This window comes from Ascaphus truei, chromosome 14, assembly GCF_040206685.1.
Source record: "Ascaphus truei isolate aAscTru1 chromosome 14, aAscTru1.hap1, whole genome shotgun sequence".
Classification (NCBI taxonomy): domain Eukaryota; kingdom Metazoa; phylum Chordata; class Amphibia; order Anura; family Ascaphidae; genus Ascaphus; species Ascaphus truei.
Genome location: NC_134496.1, coordinates 2,040,897 through 2,060,687, shown reverse-complemented (window position 1 = coordinate 2,060,687; position 19,791 = coordinate 2,040,897). Strand labels below are relative to the sequence as shown.

Sequence of the window (19,791 nt, the reverse complement as noted above, 5' to 3'; positions counted from 1 at the left end):
CGCTTTAATTGCTGTATTGGTGATTACTTTAGGCCTTTTCACCTGGGATGAAGAGCATGTTTGTGCAGGAAATATGTGACTATTAACCCCATCTCGAGTAGGTGCACTTTCAACTTTGCCTAGAGAGACTCAAAAAATGTATTAGTTGCATACAACTTATTGTTTTATTACCAATAACATGGTCCTTAATTCGTTCCTTTGGACTGCTGATAGTCACAAGTCATCCCATATGTGTCTCATAGGGAGATAATTTATACCTAGGAATAAATTCTTGTATCAATGTGTTTACTCCTGTCTTAGCATCCGCATATAGACAGAGGTATTCCCTATTAATGTTCCTCAAATTAAAACTAAGTAGCCACTGTTAACCTGACTTTGATACAATCTAAGTTCCTGAAACTTTGGGGCCTCATCCCTTGCTAAACCACTTGCTTCCATAATTAATTCTATCCTGTCTGCAGGCCATATCCCTAAGACCTGGGAAACTGCCAAAGTTTGTCCCAATCTTCAAAAGTGGGGACAAAAAACACTGTCTCAAACTACAGGCCAATCTCTCTTCTCCCAATACTATTCACTGTCATGGAAAAAATATTCCCTCCCAATTAAGCAATTATTTTACCCATACAAATTCCCCAAGCCAATCCCTATCTAGTTTTTACCCCAACACTCCACTGTAACTATTCTGCTAAAAAATTGAAATGCCTTGTATATAATGCATACCTTATTCACTTATGTAACTGCTTTTGTAACTATGTATCCCCTGTATTTAACCCTATGCACAAGACACACCCACAAATGAGAGGTGACTCCCAAATTCACCCCTTCCTAGCAAACCCATTCTAGATTACACAGCACTTTTTGACAATAACCACTGCTTACGGACACCTTTGGAAAAAATAAATGGTTAAAAGTTATAACATACATCACATTCAGTTAATAGACAAATGATTTTGTATAAGACTTCACACTAATGTCTTGCTTTATATAATCTCTTTGCACAGTGCTGAGCACATGGTCAGCTTTATCATTTTAAAGACACTGCATATTCATCTGACTAAAGACAAATGATTTTCAAAGCTTGTTTCTGGGCGTTTCGCCAATTGACCCTGAACAGATAAGATAACGGCACACCACGGCTTCTTCCTGAAAAATAATAATTATTAGATTGAAACTTTCGCTTAAAGTTTAAATACATGGAGCTTTATCCAGAGCCCTAAGAACTACATTTTTTATGGCCTCTTAAGAATTAACCCACAGGCTTTTATATAGCTGAGGTTTATATAACTTCTTAACACACAAAAAACTCCACACGCTCATGCTATTTCCCTACACTCATTTCTTTTTAATGCCTTTTGTGTGAACTTTCATAGTTTCACTGACTTCATTCATTACAAATTTATGCTATCCTGTTGCAATTCTGTCCTTTCTCAAGCTACACACACCTATTTCTCTCCATTAATCAACACTCACAAGTCTAACCCTCACTAACTCTTCCTTCATCTCACCTCAGGACTTTTGCTGAATATTTTAAGAAAGAGGTTGAATCCATACACCAGAACATTCCCTCTGTTTCCTCCTATCCTACTTTGCTTCCTACTCTCTTCCTGCTTTCCTTGACTCTTTTTCCACTGTCTCAAAAGAGTGTCACCATCACTGTTGATCTCCTCTTCTCCCTCTACTCTGCTACATTTCCATTCTCCTTAAAACATGTAATAGTTATTCCATGACTCAAAAATAGCAAGCTTGACCCTATCTCTCTTTCTACTTTAACTACTGAACTTGTCTTGTATTCTCTTGCTTGCTCCATTTTCTCAACACCCATTCTCTCCTTAACCCTCTACAATCTTACTTCTGCACTGCTCCCTCCACGGAGACAATTCTCACTACAATAACTGATGACCTATATGCTGCCCAAGACAGAGGTCATTACACTCTGCTCATATTACTCTGAAGCATTTGCCTCTGTGGACCCCACTCTTCTCCTTTCTCTGTACACACTCTCTCTAGTTGACTTAATAACATCTCTTAGGTTTAAATATCACCACTATGCTGATGACACACACATTTACTTTTCAACCCCTGACCTTACACCTGCTGTTCAAACCTAAGTTTCTGAATGTCTCTCTGTTATCTCATCCTGGAAGGCCCTCTTTCGCCTTAAACTTTACATGGCAAAAACAGAGTTCCTCATACTTCCTCCCAAACCTGACCCTATTATCTCCTTCCACATTACTCTTGAATCTTCCATCCAGTAGCTCAAGCACGCTGCTTAGGGGTCACTCCCTGCTCCTCTCTCATATTCTCCTCTTTCATTCAAAACATTTCTATAACTGTCGCTTTTTCCTCCACAATATCACAAAGATACACCTGTTCCTGTGTTGCTCAACTATTAAAAACTCTGATACAGACCCTCATTCTCTCCCATCTTGCTAACTGTAATCCCCTGCTATCCCAGCTTCCTGACTTTCACCTGTCTTCCCTATTATCTCTCCCAAACGCTGCTGCCAGAATCACTCTACTCTTAAAACTCTGATTCTGCGTTTCCCCTCCTGAAATTCCTCTCCTGGCTGCTAATCAAATCCTATTGTTTCTGTACGCTCTCCCTACCTACCAATTAGATTGTAAGCTCCTCAGAGCAGGGACTTCTCTTCCTTAATGTTACTTTTATGTCTGGATCACTTATTTCATGACCTCTTACCTTTACCATTTGCTACCTATATGATTACGACGTGCACCACTCCTGTGAAGCGCTGTGCATATTAATGGCGTTATATACATGTAAACATATAATACAATATATACTTCAAACAATGCTTATGAGCTTTTAACCACATTTTTAAACACAAAATATTCCCAAACATCTTAATCCTCTAGAAATAAAATTAAAATGTGTTTTTACTGATTACACACAATACAGAACACACACAATACAAAAAAAAAACTTCTCTCATACACAGCCAAACAACATCACAAAAATAACAAACAAATAAAAGAAAAAACATTTCTCCCCTATTACCCCACAATTTCATCCTGCAACTAAATTAATAAAAGTTCCCTTCTCTTTCTTTGTTCTCATAAATAACCTGAATTTAAAACTACTCTGATGCTCCGGAGCTTTTGAGTTAAAGTTCGTATCTTAGCACATTCCTCGCGCTGGAGAAAAAAGTGGGGGCACGCTCTGTGCTGCTGCGATTTTGATCCTCTTTCTTTCAGACCTTTGATTTCATTGTGAGCAAAAAATATTCATGTTTTCGTACGTACTTGCAAGTTTTTGGATGGTGATTTGTGCACATATGTGATACTTAGCATGGTTTATCTTTCACACAGGTAATCATTCAAGAAAAATTCATTAGGGTATCAAATCCATCTAGCCACTCTCCATTAAGGGCGCAAAAATTTTACTTGCCGGCACCGAAACTTGAGTTTATATCAGGAAATGATTTATGACCACTTATTGCATGTGGGGAAATGGAAGGAAAAGCTTATACATTCATAACTGATTTCTACAGCATTAGGTCAGCCGGGCCTGCCATGCTTGACTTTAGCCACAAAAACTTCATAAAATCCAAAGATTTATACTGCCACAGACACACAGGGATTACTGAAAGTTAGAAGGTTCCACTATGAGCCCTTGCGTTTGCATTCTTACGAATAAGAAAACCGGTGCGGCTGCTCCTAGGTTCACGCTTCCTTCTATAGTAATTTATTGCAAACAAACTTTTTTCATTGGGGTGGCATGTTTTTCACTGGGACTTGCATGTGTATTTTCATTTGAACTTGCATGTATTTTCATTGGCCAACAAAACATATTTATATTGTCGTCTCTTGTTCTCTGTATCCATTCCTTATTATTTTTGTCTGCAGACACACAACCTCTATCGGCAAATTTTGAGAACTTTGGTTTCCCATTATTCTCCTGTTACAGTAATCACATTTAATTGACCTGTACAATACACCTGATACAATAATCAGCGCAAGCTGATTGCGTACAACTCTTTTGGCATGTTATTGTTCTGATTTTTTCACCATAACTATACCCAAGAAACACTTGAATTACTTCAGCGGGTCCAACCCAGTCCTGATAAACCTTATACTTTTATAACATGGATACAGATAAGACCTTCTAAACAGATATCCATAAATAAACTCACTTGGTATGTTAATGACAACACAGAGCATATGTACAATCAGGGACCCTTCCTGCTCAGACAACAAAAATATTTATCACAACCCAGGACAGTCTGAAAAACAATCCCTTAAGCATACAAACACTCACCTTCATCACCAAAACACCAAAAAATTTAACGGGACTCTCACCTTAATCCCAATAAAACTTAACATCTATAACACTTTAAAATAGATACAGGAACAGACAAATAAACTTATTTGACACTGCTAGGTAAACCCGTCAACACAGATTGAGACACCCTTCAAAACACATCTCTCTCCACATCACTCAAAACAACTTTTTAAACTCAGGCTTTCCTCAAAAGGTGCCTTTTACCTTGATTCTTACAAGCGCTCAGATTTGAGTGACCGAGGAGTGTTTTTTTCAGGTGCTCAGCTTCCGGTATTTCTGGGTCCCTATTCGGGCGCCATCTGTAAAAGTTGTGAATAAAAACACAAGTCTGAAGATATATTTTGCAGAATGACATATAAGTTTATTGCTTTGTGCTGTGCACACGCAGAGGAGAGTTTCAAAATAAAACCCTCCCAACGACATCGTGGCATACAGGCCTTATTTATACACAAAATACTAAACCCACACCCCCTATACAAGGTTGCGTGTCGTCACTACGTAAACAAAATATGAACATGAACACATCGAGTTAATAACATTTATGGGATGCCTAAATGAAATGATTCAGCAATATTCCTTATACAATAACAAAAGATGAGAAATGAATCTCTGTATGGTGCTGCTAATTCCCAGGATGATCCAATGTTGGCAATATAGCCCAGGAGTCAGGAGTTAAGTCAAATCAGTGCAGGTATATAGACATGTGACAGGGCATATAACTCACCAAATAAAGCCAGATATGGACAGGAAAACATAAAGCCACCCTCAAAATGAAACCACAATAAAGCCCTTATATAAAAGGACTCCTAGTGTAATCACTATAGAGAGGGATGGTGTCCTGAACCAAAGGCTGGAGCCATGCAAATACCCTATAGTCACAGTCACAATAAAGTATATATGAATGAATAACTCACATGATGGACTCCTTGAACTCCATGAGTGCGTGCATCCATCCGTGGTAGAAATCAAATATGCGTGAAGAAGTGGAGAGGAGCACTGCTGAAAAAAGTAGGGCTGGAGGCAGTTTGAAAATTAAAAATGCTTTAATGAAGATGCATGGTAGCAAAAGCTACATAAAAAGGGTCCTCTAATGCATTTCGCGCTGAATAGCGCTTTATCAAAGAGCGACCTATGTCCCCCACTGATCCCCCTTATGTGCCAGTCAATGCGGAAGTGCCTTCGCGCCAAAATTCAGTCAGACAGAATCTGGCTGAAGCTGAGTCCCCGTATGAACTACGGTGGCCTCAAAGGGTAAAAACACCTCCGTTTTGAAAAGGCAAAGGCGGATGTAGAAAGCAAATGTACAACTTAATACTGAATCAATATTTTAAACAGATCGAACGAATAGAATAACAGAAGGTTAATAGATGTATTAAACAAAGTACTAAATAAAACAAAAGAGCAATATATAATACAAAAAAATAAAAGAAAATAAAAAATAAAAAAATAATAATAAAAACATAATCTAACTATAATGAACTCTAAATTTGATAAGTGGGAACATAAACACTAAAACCCACACATGGACCCTAACTCATATCCTTAGTTGCACATCTTATAGCAGTTAACTCAATAATATGTAATGATATAAACAACCTATTAACTAAACAAAAAAAGGATAAATAATCTTATGATAAAACTAAATAATGGATAGCTAACCATATTATTTAAAGAGATACATCTGTATATATATGAAATAGTACAAAGAACAGGAATACTATATATATGTGAATAAACTGCAATTATATATACCATTAGAATAAAAAATACATCACAGCTAATGAATTTATCAAACACATACAGAACCCAAATATATGAATATATAAAAAATAATTCAAAAATGATATATATTAAGGATGTATGAAGTACAACACCTCAATAATAATATAACAGGCCAAATAACCCATAAATAATGAAAAAATAAATAAAAGAATCACCCCTAATATAACTTAAAGTGTAAAAACAAATCTGAATTAAGACATAAGGCTAATGATTGATCTAAGAAATGAAATGCTATTATAAAAAGTGTATTAATTCCCAATCTTGATTAATCCCATTCGGGTGTAAGGAATCCATGCTAAAGATCCAGAACATCTCTCGTCTATTGAGCATGTTCAGTCTATCACCTCCCCTGATGGGTGGAGGAACATGCTCAATAGCCGAGAAAGTGAAGTTCTGGATACCCCCCTGTGTACAATGTGCGAAATGACGTGACACTGGATGTGTAATTGTACGATTTTTTATGGCTCTAACGTGCTCCATAATCCTAACTTTTAGAGGTCTAATGGTACGTCCAATGTAGTGTTTACCACAACCACAGTTCAGTATGTACACAATGAAATTCGAGTTACAGTTAATAAATGTAGACACTTTGATATTCCTTTTAGGTTTACATGTTTGGATGCTTTTCAATGGAATGGCATATTTGCAGATGACACAATGAGCACATTTATAGAAACCTTTTGGTATATTAGAAATATGTTGTGGAAGATTTGAACGGAATAAACTTGGTGACAAAAAACCTGCCAATGATTTAGCTTTTTTGAAAACGAATTTCGGTCCATCTTTGACCACATGATGTAAATCTGTATCCAATTTAAGGGTGTGCCAGTGCTTGTGGATAATACCTCTAATGGAATCTGACTGTTTACACTGTTGTGTAATAAAGAACGGTACCCTATTCTCCATTTTTTTGGTCATGTTCTTTCTGTTCCCTTTATATTTGTAATTCTTTTTATCAATAAAGAGACTAGTGCGTTCAAGAGTTTTAACTGTATCAAGATATTCCACAATATCAACCTTGTTATACCCTCTTTTTAAAAATCTATTGACCAAATCCTCCGCCTGAATATCAAAGGACTCCTCCGTGGAGCAGAGTCTCCTAAGTCTTAAAAATTGCCCCTTTAGAATCCCCTTTTTCAGGGGCCTCGAATGATTGCTACTTGCCATCAAAAACGCGTTCCGCGAGTTGGGCTTCCTATGGACGTCCGTTTGAATAATTTTGTTGACATCTATATACAACATTATGTCCAAATAAGCAATGTGTTGAATATCAAAATCATAAGTGAATGTGAGATTGTACTGATTAGTGTTAAGCGTGTTAAAGAAAGTTTCAAAAGAAAGAAAATCACCATCCCAAATAAAAAGCAAATCATCAATATAACGTCTATAAAAAATAATGTGTTCTCTAAAAGGATTATAATCACTAAAAATAAAGATAGATTCCCAGAAACCCATAAACAGATTAGCATAAGATGGTGCAAATGAAGTCCCCATAGCAGTGCCCTTTAATTGTAAATAGAATTGTGAGTCAAACGTGAAATAATTGTGTGTTAATAAAAATGTTATACTTTCAATCAAAAATGTGCAAAGTGAGACCGGTAGTTTGGATAGATGGAGATAATGTTGTATAGCAGAAATCCCCTGATTGTGTTGTATAATACTATAGAGTGACATGACGTCCATAGTAACCCAACTGTAGGAGGTTTTCCATTGGACCTCCTGTAGATCCTTCAGAAGTTGATTTGAGTCCCTCAAAAAGGAAGGCAATGAGTGAACCAGAGGTTGAAGGAAACCGTCAATATAGCGTGATACCCCATCTCCCAAAGATCCAATGCTAGCCACTATGGGCCTGCCCGGTGGGCAGGTCAGTGACTTGTGGATCTTTGGGAGGTGGTGGAACACTGGGACGATGGGGTGTGGACACAACAAGAAATCAAACTCTTTCTTGTTGAGAACACACAGCATCACCCCCACATCTAATAAATCTCTTAACTCTTTCTGAAAGCTAACCGTGGGATCATACCCTAACTTTTTATAGGTACTAACATCATTTAGTTGTCTTAATGCTTCTAATTGATAACTAGATGATGATTGCACCACCACCGCTCCCCCCTTGTCCGCATTTTTAATAACTATGGAATGATCATTCTGCAGAGTAGTTAGTTCAGCTCTTTCTTCATGAGTTAAGTTGTCATGGGGGAAGCGGATGGAAGAGCAACTCTCAGACAGTTGTTTCAGATCCTGTTCAACAAGTCTCTCAAAAGTGGAGATAAAGGGGCCCTTAGAGGAGTAGGGAATGAACGTAGATTTTTTCCTAAAATCTGTATGCTGGTGGATAAAGAAATTAGACATTGTTATCTCATTACATTGTATGTCATCATTTTGTTCAATGGAAAACCTCCTACAGTTGGGTTACTATGGACGTCATGTCACTCTATAGTATTATACAACACAATCAGGGGATTTCTGCTATACAACATTATCTCCATCTATCCAAACTACCGGTCTCACTTTGCACATTTTTGATTGAAAGTATAACATTTTTATTAACACACAATTATTTCACGTTTGACTCACAATTCTATTTACAATTAAAGGGCACTGCTATGGGGACTTCATTTGCACCATCTTATGCTAATCTGTTTATGGGTTTCTGGGAATCTATCTTTATTTTTAGTGATTATAATCCTTTTAGAGAACACATTATTTTTTATAGACGTTATATTGATGATTTGCTTTTTATTTGGGATGGTGATTTTCTTTCTTTTGAAACTTTCTTTAACACGCTTAACACTAATCAGTACAATCTCACATTCACTTATGATTTTGATATTCAACACATTGCTTATTTGGACATAATGTTGTATATAGATGTCAACAAAATTATTCAAACGGACGTCCATAGGAAGCCCAACTCGCGGAACGCGTTTTTGATGGCAAGTAGCAATCATTCGAGGCCCCTGAAAAAGGGGATTCTAAAGGGGCAATTTTTAAGACTTAGGAGACTCTGCTCCACGGAGGAGTCCTTTGATATTCAGGCGGAGGATTTGGTCAATAGATTTTTAAAAAGAGGGTATAACAAGGTTGATATTGTGGAATATCTTGATACAGTTAAAACTCTTGAACGCACTAGTCTCTTTATTGATAAAAAGAATTACAAATATAAAGGGAACAGAAAGAACATGACCAAAAAAATGGAGAATAGGGTACCGTTCTTTATTACACAACAGTGTAAACAGTCAGATTCCATTAGAGGTATTATCCACAAGCACTGGCACACCCTTAAATTGGATACAGATTTACATCATGTGGTCAAAGATGGACCGAAATTCGTTTTCAAAAAAGCTAAATCATTGGCAGGTTTTTTGTCACCAAGTTTATTCCGTTCAAATCTTCCACAACATATTTCTAATATACCAAAAGGTTTCTATAAATGTGCTCATTGTGTCATCTGCAAATATGCCATTCCATTGAAAAGCATCCAAACATGTAAACCTAAAAGGAATATCAAAGTGTCTACATTTATTAACTGTAACTCGAATTTCATTGTGTACATACTGAACTGTGGTTGTGGTAAACACTACATTGGACGTACCATTAGACCTCTAAAAGTTAGGATTATGGAGCACGTTAGAGCCATAAAAAATCGTACAATTACACATCCAGTGTCACGTCATTTCGCACATTGTACACAGGGGGGTATCCAGAACTTCACTTTCTCGGCTATTGAGCATGTTCCTCCACCCATCAGGGGAGGTGATAGACTGAACATGCTCAATAGACGAGAGATGTTCTGGATCTTTAGCATGGATTCCTTACACCCGAATGGGATTAATCAAGATTGGGAATTAATACACTTTTTATAATAGCATTTCATTTCTTAGATCAATCATTAGCCTTATGTCTTAATTCAGATTTGTTTTTACACTTTAAGTTATATTAGGGGTGATTCTTTTATTTATTTTTTCATTATTTATGGGTTATTTGGCCTGTTATATTATTATTGAGGTGTTGTACTTCATACATCCTTAATATATATCATTTTTGAATTATTTTTTATATATTCATATATTTGGGTTCTGTATGTGTTTGATAAATTCATTAGCTGTGATGTATTTTTTATTCTAATGGTATATATAATTGCAGTTTATTCACATATATATAGTATTCCTGTTCTTTGTACTATTTCATATATATATACAGATGTATCTCTTTAAATAATATGGTTAGCTATCCATTATTTAGTTTTATCATAAGATTATTTATCCTTTTTTTGTTTAGTTAATAGGTTGTTTATATCATTACATATTATTGAGTTAACTGCTATAAGATGTGCAACTAAGGATATGAGTTAGGGTCCATGTGTGGGTTTTAGTATTTATGTTCCCACTTATCAAATTTAGAGTTCATTATAGTTAGATTATGTTTTTATTATTATTTTTTTATTTTTTATTTTCTTTTATTTTTTTGTATTATATATTGCTCTTTTGTTTTATTTAGTACTTTGTTTAATACATCTATTAACCTTCTGTTATTCTATTCGTTCGATCTGTTTAAAATATTGATTCAGTATTAAGTTGTACATTTGCTTTCTACATCCGCCTTTGCCTTTTCAAAACGGAGGTGTTTTTACCCTTTGAGGCCACCGTAGTTCATACGGGGACTCAGCTTCAGCCAGATTCTGTCTGACTGAATTTTGGCGCGAAGGCACTTCCGCATTGACTGGCACATAAGGGGGATCAGTGGGGGACATAGGTCGCTCTTTGATAAAGCGCTATTCAGCGCGAAATGCATTAGAGGACCCTTTTTATGTAGCTTTTGCTACCATGCATCTTCATTAAAGCATTTTTAATTTTCAAACTGCCTCCCGCCCTACTTTTTTCAGCAGTGCTCCTCCACTTCTTCACGCATATTCCTTATACAAGCCGGTGACTTTTACTCTACATACAGAACTCATGGCCCCCCCACCTTCGGAATGAGACACTGTGCCTATCAGTCTCGTATTTTCATAACATTGGCACATTGCTCTTGTTCTCAAGGTTATGGCTTAGCTGAACCGCTCAATATCAATTGGAACGTCAGAAGAAAAAAATGTATTTTAAACTAACGTTCATTCCACTTTCATACAGACAATAGACAATATCAGGCACCTAAGATGGATGCTGACTCAAAATGGTTGCTTAGATCCCAGTGCTGTTAGGTCAGACCTCCCCCTTACGTCATATTCTCACTTTGTCAGTGGTAATGGAGCTTCTGCATCAGAAAAAGAAAGTAGCTAAAAAAGCTAAATTGTGTGCAGCATGTGATAAACCTGCATTATAAGCTAAGAAACTCTGTGGAGATTGTCTTAAAGCAGCAGCAGGGGATCCAAATGAATAGTTTTCTGTCATAGTTGAGATACAGTAACTCAGTGTTGAATCGGCAGTACAATAAGCAACTAAACCAACACAAGAGATCAAGATCCCAAACCAGTTTGGATAAACTGAGGGGAGTCCTCGTCTGATGAATCGGAGGTACAATATAAGCATTTCTCAGAAGCAGAATACTGTGATTCCTCAGAGCAAGAATCAGAATGCTAATCAAAGCAATGAGGGAAACATTGGAATTAGAGGATGTAGATGATAAGTCAGCTGACAAATTATTTGTGGGAATCCAAAGAGACTGTTTTGTGATCCATCAAGTATTTAAGGATATGGTAACATGCAGAATGGGCTCGTCCAAATAGAAAACTAGTGATTCCCAAGAAATTCAACAAAATGTATCCTTTTTGGAAAAGGTGGTGACATTCTGGGAAGTAACTCTGAAAATTGATGCAGCAATATGTAGTTACAAGGGAAACCACCCATCAGTTGATGCATCATTCAAGGACGTGATGGATAGCGTTCTTAAGAAATCTAATCTAGCGGCAGGTGCAGCGTGCAAACCTGCGATATCAATCACATTGGTATCAAGAGCTATGCGCATATGGATTTCTAAGGCCATGTCCATAGCAGGAGAAGCCGCGCTGAGCCGTGCGGACGCTCCGCGCGGAGCCCCGTCATCCTCAATGAGGATGTCTTTAGAGGGGGCTCACGTGAGCGTCCGCAGGCGTGCTGAGAAGTTGGATTTTTCAGCCGACAGCCAAGCTGTTTTTCAGAGCGCTGTCGGCTGAAAACATCCAATCAGCGCGAAGCAGCGTCAACGTCACGGCGCCGTGACGTTGGTGCGGCGCGGGCGATTGGCCCAGCGACGTCACTGTCCCGCCTCCCTCAGCCTCCCCCCCGCCTCCCAATCGCGCCCGTTGGCTCACCTGCATGTGCATGAAATCGCACAGGCTTCAGCAGGCGAGCCTCAGCGTCAGCGCGGTTCAGCACTGCTCCCATCTCTATGGACGCAGCCTAATATTTAGGAAGCATTACAGAAAGGAGTCAAGCGAGCTTCAATTTTGAAGCCTTTATCAGAGATCAAGTGGGCATCCGACTACATTGCTGAAGCTTCACTAGATGCGGTGAAATTAGCAGCCAGATTAATGGCATGCTCTGTAATCGCAAGAAGAGCTTTGTGGCTCAGACAGTGGATGGCGGATTCGACTTCTAAGAAAAGTTTATGCAATTTTACCTTTTTGAAGGAGAATTTTTTTGGGGGAGAAGCTGCATTCAAATTATATGCAAAGCATCAGGAGGCAAAAGTACTTTTTTGCCTCAAGAAAAAGCAAAGAGATTGAGATGAAGAATACAATTTGAGAGAACACAATATAGAGAAGCAAGGTCACACCATCCAGGAAGACCATTTGAGACAAAACGTCTAGGGAGAGGCGGACAAAACAACTTTTCCCCCCCGTAGCTCGAGAGAGAGAGCTGCATTCGCCAGAGGGAAGTTTGCATTAAGGTCAACTAGTCCAGCAGTCTCCAGTTGGGGGAAGGTTAATCCAATTCAGGGCTGCTTGGACTCTATCAATAGAAAACAGGTGGATATTTCAGATCCTTTCCTCGGAAAAGAAGACAAAGGGAATGAGTCATTCTGAAAGACTTACAGCAAGAAAAGGTAATAAGAAGGGTGCCTCAAGATCAGAGGAAAATTGTTTGAAAGTATAAAGTTTTTAGCAGCACCTAAAATAAAGCATATGTAGAAGTGAAAACGTGACTGGTGCACAGGAACAAGGAAGAATCCTGATTTCCTCCAAAGTTACAATATGGAACAAAGGATTATGTTCCCAGCACTCAGAGAAAAAAATTATGGAAATAGAATGTCATAAAATATAATTTATACTTGTAAATACGGAGATTACACAAGGCAAACATCAACACAAATCCATGATGTTAGAGATATTGAAACTGAATAGTAGATCAGCAATATACATATGACTGAGTTACATGATACATAATCACACAGAACAAGAGATAATAGGTGTGGGGAGGGGTAACACGGTAGGGATAGTCAAGGGAAAAGGAAGGTGAGGGGGATAGACAGGGGAATAAGGGGGCAATGTTTCGGGGCACCTAGCCCCTTCTTCTGGCCCGTTCCCTTAGATCAATCCGATCTAGGTACTTCCCTTACACCTGTCATAGATATGTGTTCCCTATTACCATACACAAAACATCAAAGGATATACAGGAGGGTAATGCCTATGGATAGATATCCCAAAGTGGGGTGCTATTAACACCATTTGTGTAAAACACTACCTCTATGTGAACTAGCTGTCCAATTAAATGCAATATACATATATTCTCAGATCAAACAAACTATGCCTGAATTAATATTAAGTTAATGCATGAGTACGTGAACACTACTTATATGAAAACATGCTACCTTACAGAAATGCAGTCTAGATTATCTAATACAGGGAAAAGGGAGACCAAAAAGCGCACCAGCACAAACGGAGCAGGAAGAACCCAGGACAAAAAAAAATGATTAAAAGGGCACTTTAATGTGGCAAAAGACCCATCCAATGCATTTCGAACGTCGCAGCGTTCTTTTTCCTTGAAAGGAAAAAGAACGCTGCGACGTTCGAAATGCATTGGATGGGTCTTTTGCCACATTAAAGTGCCCTTTTAATCATTTTTTTTTGTCCTGGGTTCTTCCTGCTCCGTTTGTGCTGGTGCGCTTTTTGGTCTCCCTTTTCCCTGTATTGCATTGAGTAGCTGCACAGCCTGCCTGCCTGCCCTACCAGGATGTGAGTACTTGTATATTTTTCAGGGGAACCTGCCAATGAGACTGATGGTGAGTGGGTTGCACCACACACCACCTTTCTTCAGGAGGATAGTACCCATTATATGACACAATAGGTACTATGTCAATTGTTAGTACCCTGGTACAGTGGTCTGGCTTATTATCATTTTGAGATATACCTGCATTTGAGCGCTTCAGCTATTTTCCATATAGATTATCTAATACTAAGATTTAAGCACACTGTGGAACTGTCTCACAGAACTGCAATATAGGCTCTCAATCACTTAAATAGGACAAACTCTGAGTGTGATAGTTTAAAATTAGTGCATTAATATCCTGGAGAACCACTGGACTCTGCCAGATAATGTGGCAAGACCTATAAAGTAATAAACACATTTATTTATTTATAAAAATGTTTTACCAGGAAGTAATACATTGAGAGTTACCTCTCGTTTTCAAGTATGTCCTGGGCATAGTTAACATGACAAATACATGGTACAAATACAGTTACATAAGTGAACAGGGTATACATTATATACAAGACATAGCATGCAACGTTAGAGATAATATATATTATAGGCGTATGTAACAGTTACAGACCAGATTAAATGTGAGACAGCTTTAGTTTTGAAAGAACTTAAACTGGTGGTGGCTGTGAGTCTCCGGTAGGTTGTTCCAGTTTTGGGGTGCACGTTAAGATGAGGAGCAGCCGGCTTCTTTGTTGAGCCTTGGTACCATGAACAGTCTTTTGGAGTCAGATCTCAGATAAGTGCTGCATGTGGTAGGGGTGAGGAGCTTGTTCAGATAGATGGGTAGCTTGCCCAGAAAGGATTTGAAGGCAAGACAGGAAAGATGAACTTTGTGCCTAGACTCAAGTGATGACCAATCTAGTTCTTTGAGCATTTCGCACTGATGTGTGTTGTAGTTGCATTGGAGAACAAAACAGCATATAGAATTGTAGAGGGTGTCAAGTTTGCTACGGTGGGTTTGGGGTGCCGAGCCATATACTATGTCCCCATAGTCGATAATTGGCATTAGCATCAGCTGTGCGAAATGCTTTCTGACCAGCAGACTTGGGGAGGATTTGTTCCTGTAAAGTACACCTAGTTTGGCATAGGTTTTGGATGTCAGGGTATCAATGTGCATCCCGAATGTTAAGTGGGAGTCAAACTATATGCCCAAGTATTTAAAACTAGTAACAGGAGTTAGGGTGGTGTTAGCGTTGGTTCTGATCTGGAGCTCAGTCACTGGAAGCTTTAAAAATTTAGTCTTGGTCCCAAATACCATTGTTACAGTCTTTTCAGTGTTTAAAAACAGTTTGTTTTGGGAAATCCAATTTTCGAGTCTCAAAAAGTCAGATTGAAGTAAGTGTTCGAGGTCGGAGAGGCTATGGCTGAGTGCATATTAGATTGTGTCATCTGCATACATGTGTATTGAAGCTCTCTTACAAGCTGTAGGAAGATTATTGATGAACACTGAGAAGAATAGTGGCCCCAGAACAGAGCCTTGCGGGACACCACAGGTGATATCCAAGGGGTTGCAGTTAGAGCTTGATAGGTAGGAATGAAACCAGTTTAAAGCATGTTTCCCTATTCCAGAGCACTGGAGTTTAAGCAGGATAACATGATAAACAGTTTCAAAAGCCTTTGCAAAATCTAGGAAAATTGCACCAGTGAATTGTCTCAGAAAGTCTTTCAAGGGAGCAAAAGAAATCACAAACTGCACGAACAGACTGCCAGCTGGAAACTCCGACTTCCTGAATCAAGCAGTCAGATGTGCGGAGTGAAGTGCCCCACAGTGTGTGACATCATCGGGGGCTGGTACTTTCTGTCCACACTGTGATTGGTTAACGGAACTTACACAACTCCCATGCTGCTGCAATTAGCATAATTCAACGTGTCAGCTGTGTGTAACGTAACTGGGGGCGGGTACTTCCCTCATGTATGCGGAGGCTCCACCGATGACTAGTCACTCTGGTTACACCTCTGGCAATATGCTGATCTGCTATTCAGTTTGTTTCAATATTTATAATATCATGGATATGTGTTGATGTTTGCCTTGTCTAATCTCCGTATATACAAGTATAAATTATATTTTGACATTCAATTTCCTTAATTTTTTTTCTCTGAGTGCTGGGAACATAATCCTTTGTTCCATAGGAAAATAGTTTATTCCAGAATTTTTTTGGTAAAGAAATCGGGAGTGTAAATTTTTATTCATATTTATTATTTTGTAAGTAAATTCATTAGGTTTGGATGGAATAGAGCAGGCCTGCACAACTTGTAAAGCGAGAAGGACTGAACTGCTCCAAGGAAAACAGATTTGGGCCGAACGGGGAAAATCCATCATCATCATCATCATCATCATCATCATCATCATCATCATCATCATCATCATCATCATCATCATCATCATCATCATCATCATCATCATCATCATCATCATCATCATCATCATCATCCTCCCCCAGCACCCCATATCATCCTCATATTTGCCCCAGCACCCCATCATCCTCATATCTCCCCCAGCACCCCATCATCTTCATATCTCCCCCAGCACTCATCATCTTCATATATCTCCCCCAGCACTCATCATCTTCATATATCTCCCCCAGCACTCATCATCTTCATATATCTCCCCCAGCACTCATCATCTTCATATATCTCCCCCAGCACTCATCATCTTCATATATCTCCCCCAGCACCCCTCATCATCAACCTTTGCGAGACTCACCCTCTATCTCACACCCCCATCTCTTCCCCTCACCCATACACAATACTCCCCCTCCACATAACACACAATACCCCCCTGCAGACCACACACATCCCACCCCCTGCACCTCACCTCACTCTCCCCCTTGCACCTCAAATCACCCTCCTGCACCTCACCCTACTACACCTTCCCCCGTCACCTCCCCCCCAACGGCACCTCACCTCCCCCCCAACGGCACCTGACGGCGGCAGAGCAGGCAGGACTCACACACTCGTGCAGTCCTGAGAGCAGGTTTGAGGAGGAGGGGGGAGCGGGCTCGTGGGCCGAAGAGTGGCTCCCGGGCGGGAGAGGAGGGGGTGAGCGGCTCGCGGCCGGGAGAGGAGGGCGGGGGAGAGCGGCTCGCGGCCGGGAGAGGAGGAGGGGGGGGAGCGGCTCGTGGCTTAGAGAGGAGGGGGCAAGGGGGGGGGGAGAGCAGGCTCAGGAGGGAGGACGGGGAAAGCCGCTGCGGGCCGCACAATGGGGCTGCGTGTTGTGCATACCTGGAATAGAGGAACAGATGCCATATATGAATTATTCTGAGAGGTAGAAGAGAAGAGGAGCACAGCTCACAGCGTCCAGGAACGCAGAAAAATAAGGGCAACTCCAAACATGGGATAAAAATATATATTAGCCTTTAATAGTCATCTTGGCAAAAGTACAGGACCACGCACCAACGCGTTTCATCCCTCAGGACTTTCTCAAGGTCCCTGTTTTTTCACCCTGGGATTTTTATTCTTTCCTACATATCATTGTTCCTGGATTCTGGATTCATCTAATGGATATTCATGTTATTTGAGCTTTTTGTGGTGATGCACCAATATACCACACAACCTATATATGAATTATTCTGACAGGAAAATTATCTCTGTAGATTTGGTTACAAAGGAGGTATTTTTTAAGTCGAGATAAAGGTTAGAGGCATAAAGGGATTACAGCTATTTTGGGGTCTGGGGAAGGGCCAGTGAGTGACAGTTGCTATCGACAACCGATCATAAAGCGGATGCAATCAAATCTGATAACTGGGGTAGTTCCTTATGTACATAAGGAGGTATGAGATGTTAAATGGACTGAAGTGATCTGTAAGTCACAAGGTAATACCATATTCGGTCATAATGTTAGGAGTAGGAAGGACTAACTAAGGGATATTTCCTGTATAAAAAGGTTGACAGACTAGTTGGATAAGGTAGCCATAGTAACATCGGTAGCCAGGATGACATCACAATAACAGGAAAAGGAAGGTTTTCGTCAGAGAAAAGCATAATATGCAATCTTTTTGACAAGACCATGACTTATTTGATGTAACCACCATTTAGCTGCTATGTCTGAATGTAAGTAATATCTTCGGATAACAAACATTTCTTTTGTTTGCTTAAAGCCGGAATGCAGAGTTTTTTTTTATGCTGCTGTGACAATACAAAACACATAATACATTTTACAGAAGGGATTTAAAGTCATTCTAGATCAGAGTACTGAATATCTACTTGCAAATAAAAGTTCAACATGATCTCCGTAAAAAGCATTATCAGGAAGTAAAACCTTACAATTTGGATATCATCAATAGATATCAGACATCTTAAAATCAGGAACATTACCAATATGTCTTCCATTTGGCCTAGCAACATCCCCAAGAACATTCACAAAGGTGTTGGCACCATTGATAGCGGAATTAAGGAAGATGGGCATAGGGTATATTTCTAAGTTGGAGAACCTACTGGTAAAATCGCAAAGGAAAGAGCGATTATTACAAGACCGAGGTAATAATTTCATCCTACAATGCCATGGCTGGATTGAAAACAAAATTAAGAGCCAACTAGTTCCATCACAATTATTTAAATTCCTGGGAATAGAATTTCATACCGTAGAAGGAAAAGTTAGTTTGTCTCATTCAAAGGCCCAAGACATTGGGGTCTGGACAAGAGCACTCAGGATGGCAAGCTTCACTTCCATAGCAGATTGTATGAAATTCCTGGGAAAATTCACGTCAACACTAAATGTGGTAAAATGGGCAGGGCATATGAGACCTCTACAACAATTTCTTGCAACAATGGAACGGAAATCCAAAGGATATGACAAGAAATATACGTACACACCCAACGAACCGAGGTGTTGGGAGAATGCCCCAAATCTGTTAAAAAATACATAAGCTCCACGAAGTGCATTGGTTACCGATCACCACAGACGCCGGCTGGGGAACGCAGAAGAGATCTAGAGGCACAAGATACTTGATTAGCAAAAGATCAGCATTTACCAGCAAATCTACTTAAGGCAGCTCAGAAAGCATTTGAAACGTTCCAAGAACACAAGGTGTAGAAATATACAAATAAGATCCCACAACGGCATTGGGGTAAAGTATATAGCCAAAGAGTGGAAAACTGGTTACATTTACATCAGAAATCCCATCATGGGCAGAAGGCTGTCAGAAATATCCTATATCTGAAGAGGAGATAGCGGCACTCAGGAGGACTATTGCAAAATGTCAAGATTTATTGAAGACAATCCATGTTTCGGTCAGTCACTTAGACCTTTGTCAAGATATAAATTTGCACTCCTACTATTGCTTATATACCTAAAAGTGATTAAACACCCATGACGTTAGCATAATCCCTCCTGCTTGACATCATTGCATGGTGTATTGCCTTGCACCTGGTGTTTGATACTTTGCACCCCGATGGACATAGGTTTTCAAAGTCGGATATGCTGTTAATCCTCCCAGGACCCAGGACAGGGCAAACGGCGTCCAAGGCAACAATATCGCAATAGATCGTTTAGTGTATAAGGAAATTATATGCACAAAAAAGAGAAAATCCACC

The 19,791-nt window shown here is 39.3% G+C and overlaps 1 protein-coding gene across 4 annotated transcripts in view; it reads left to right on the top strand.

Moving 5' to 3' along the window:
• Positions 1-19,791, top strand: part of ATG4B (autophagy related 4B cysteine peptidase) — a 60,292-nt gene that overhangs the window by 35,173 nt on the left and 5,328 nt on the right. The window lies entirely within an intron of this gene.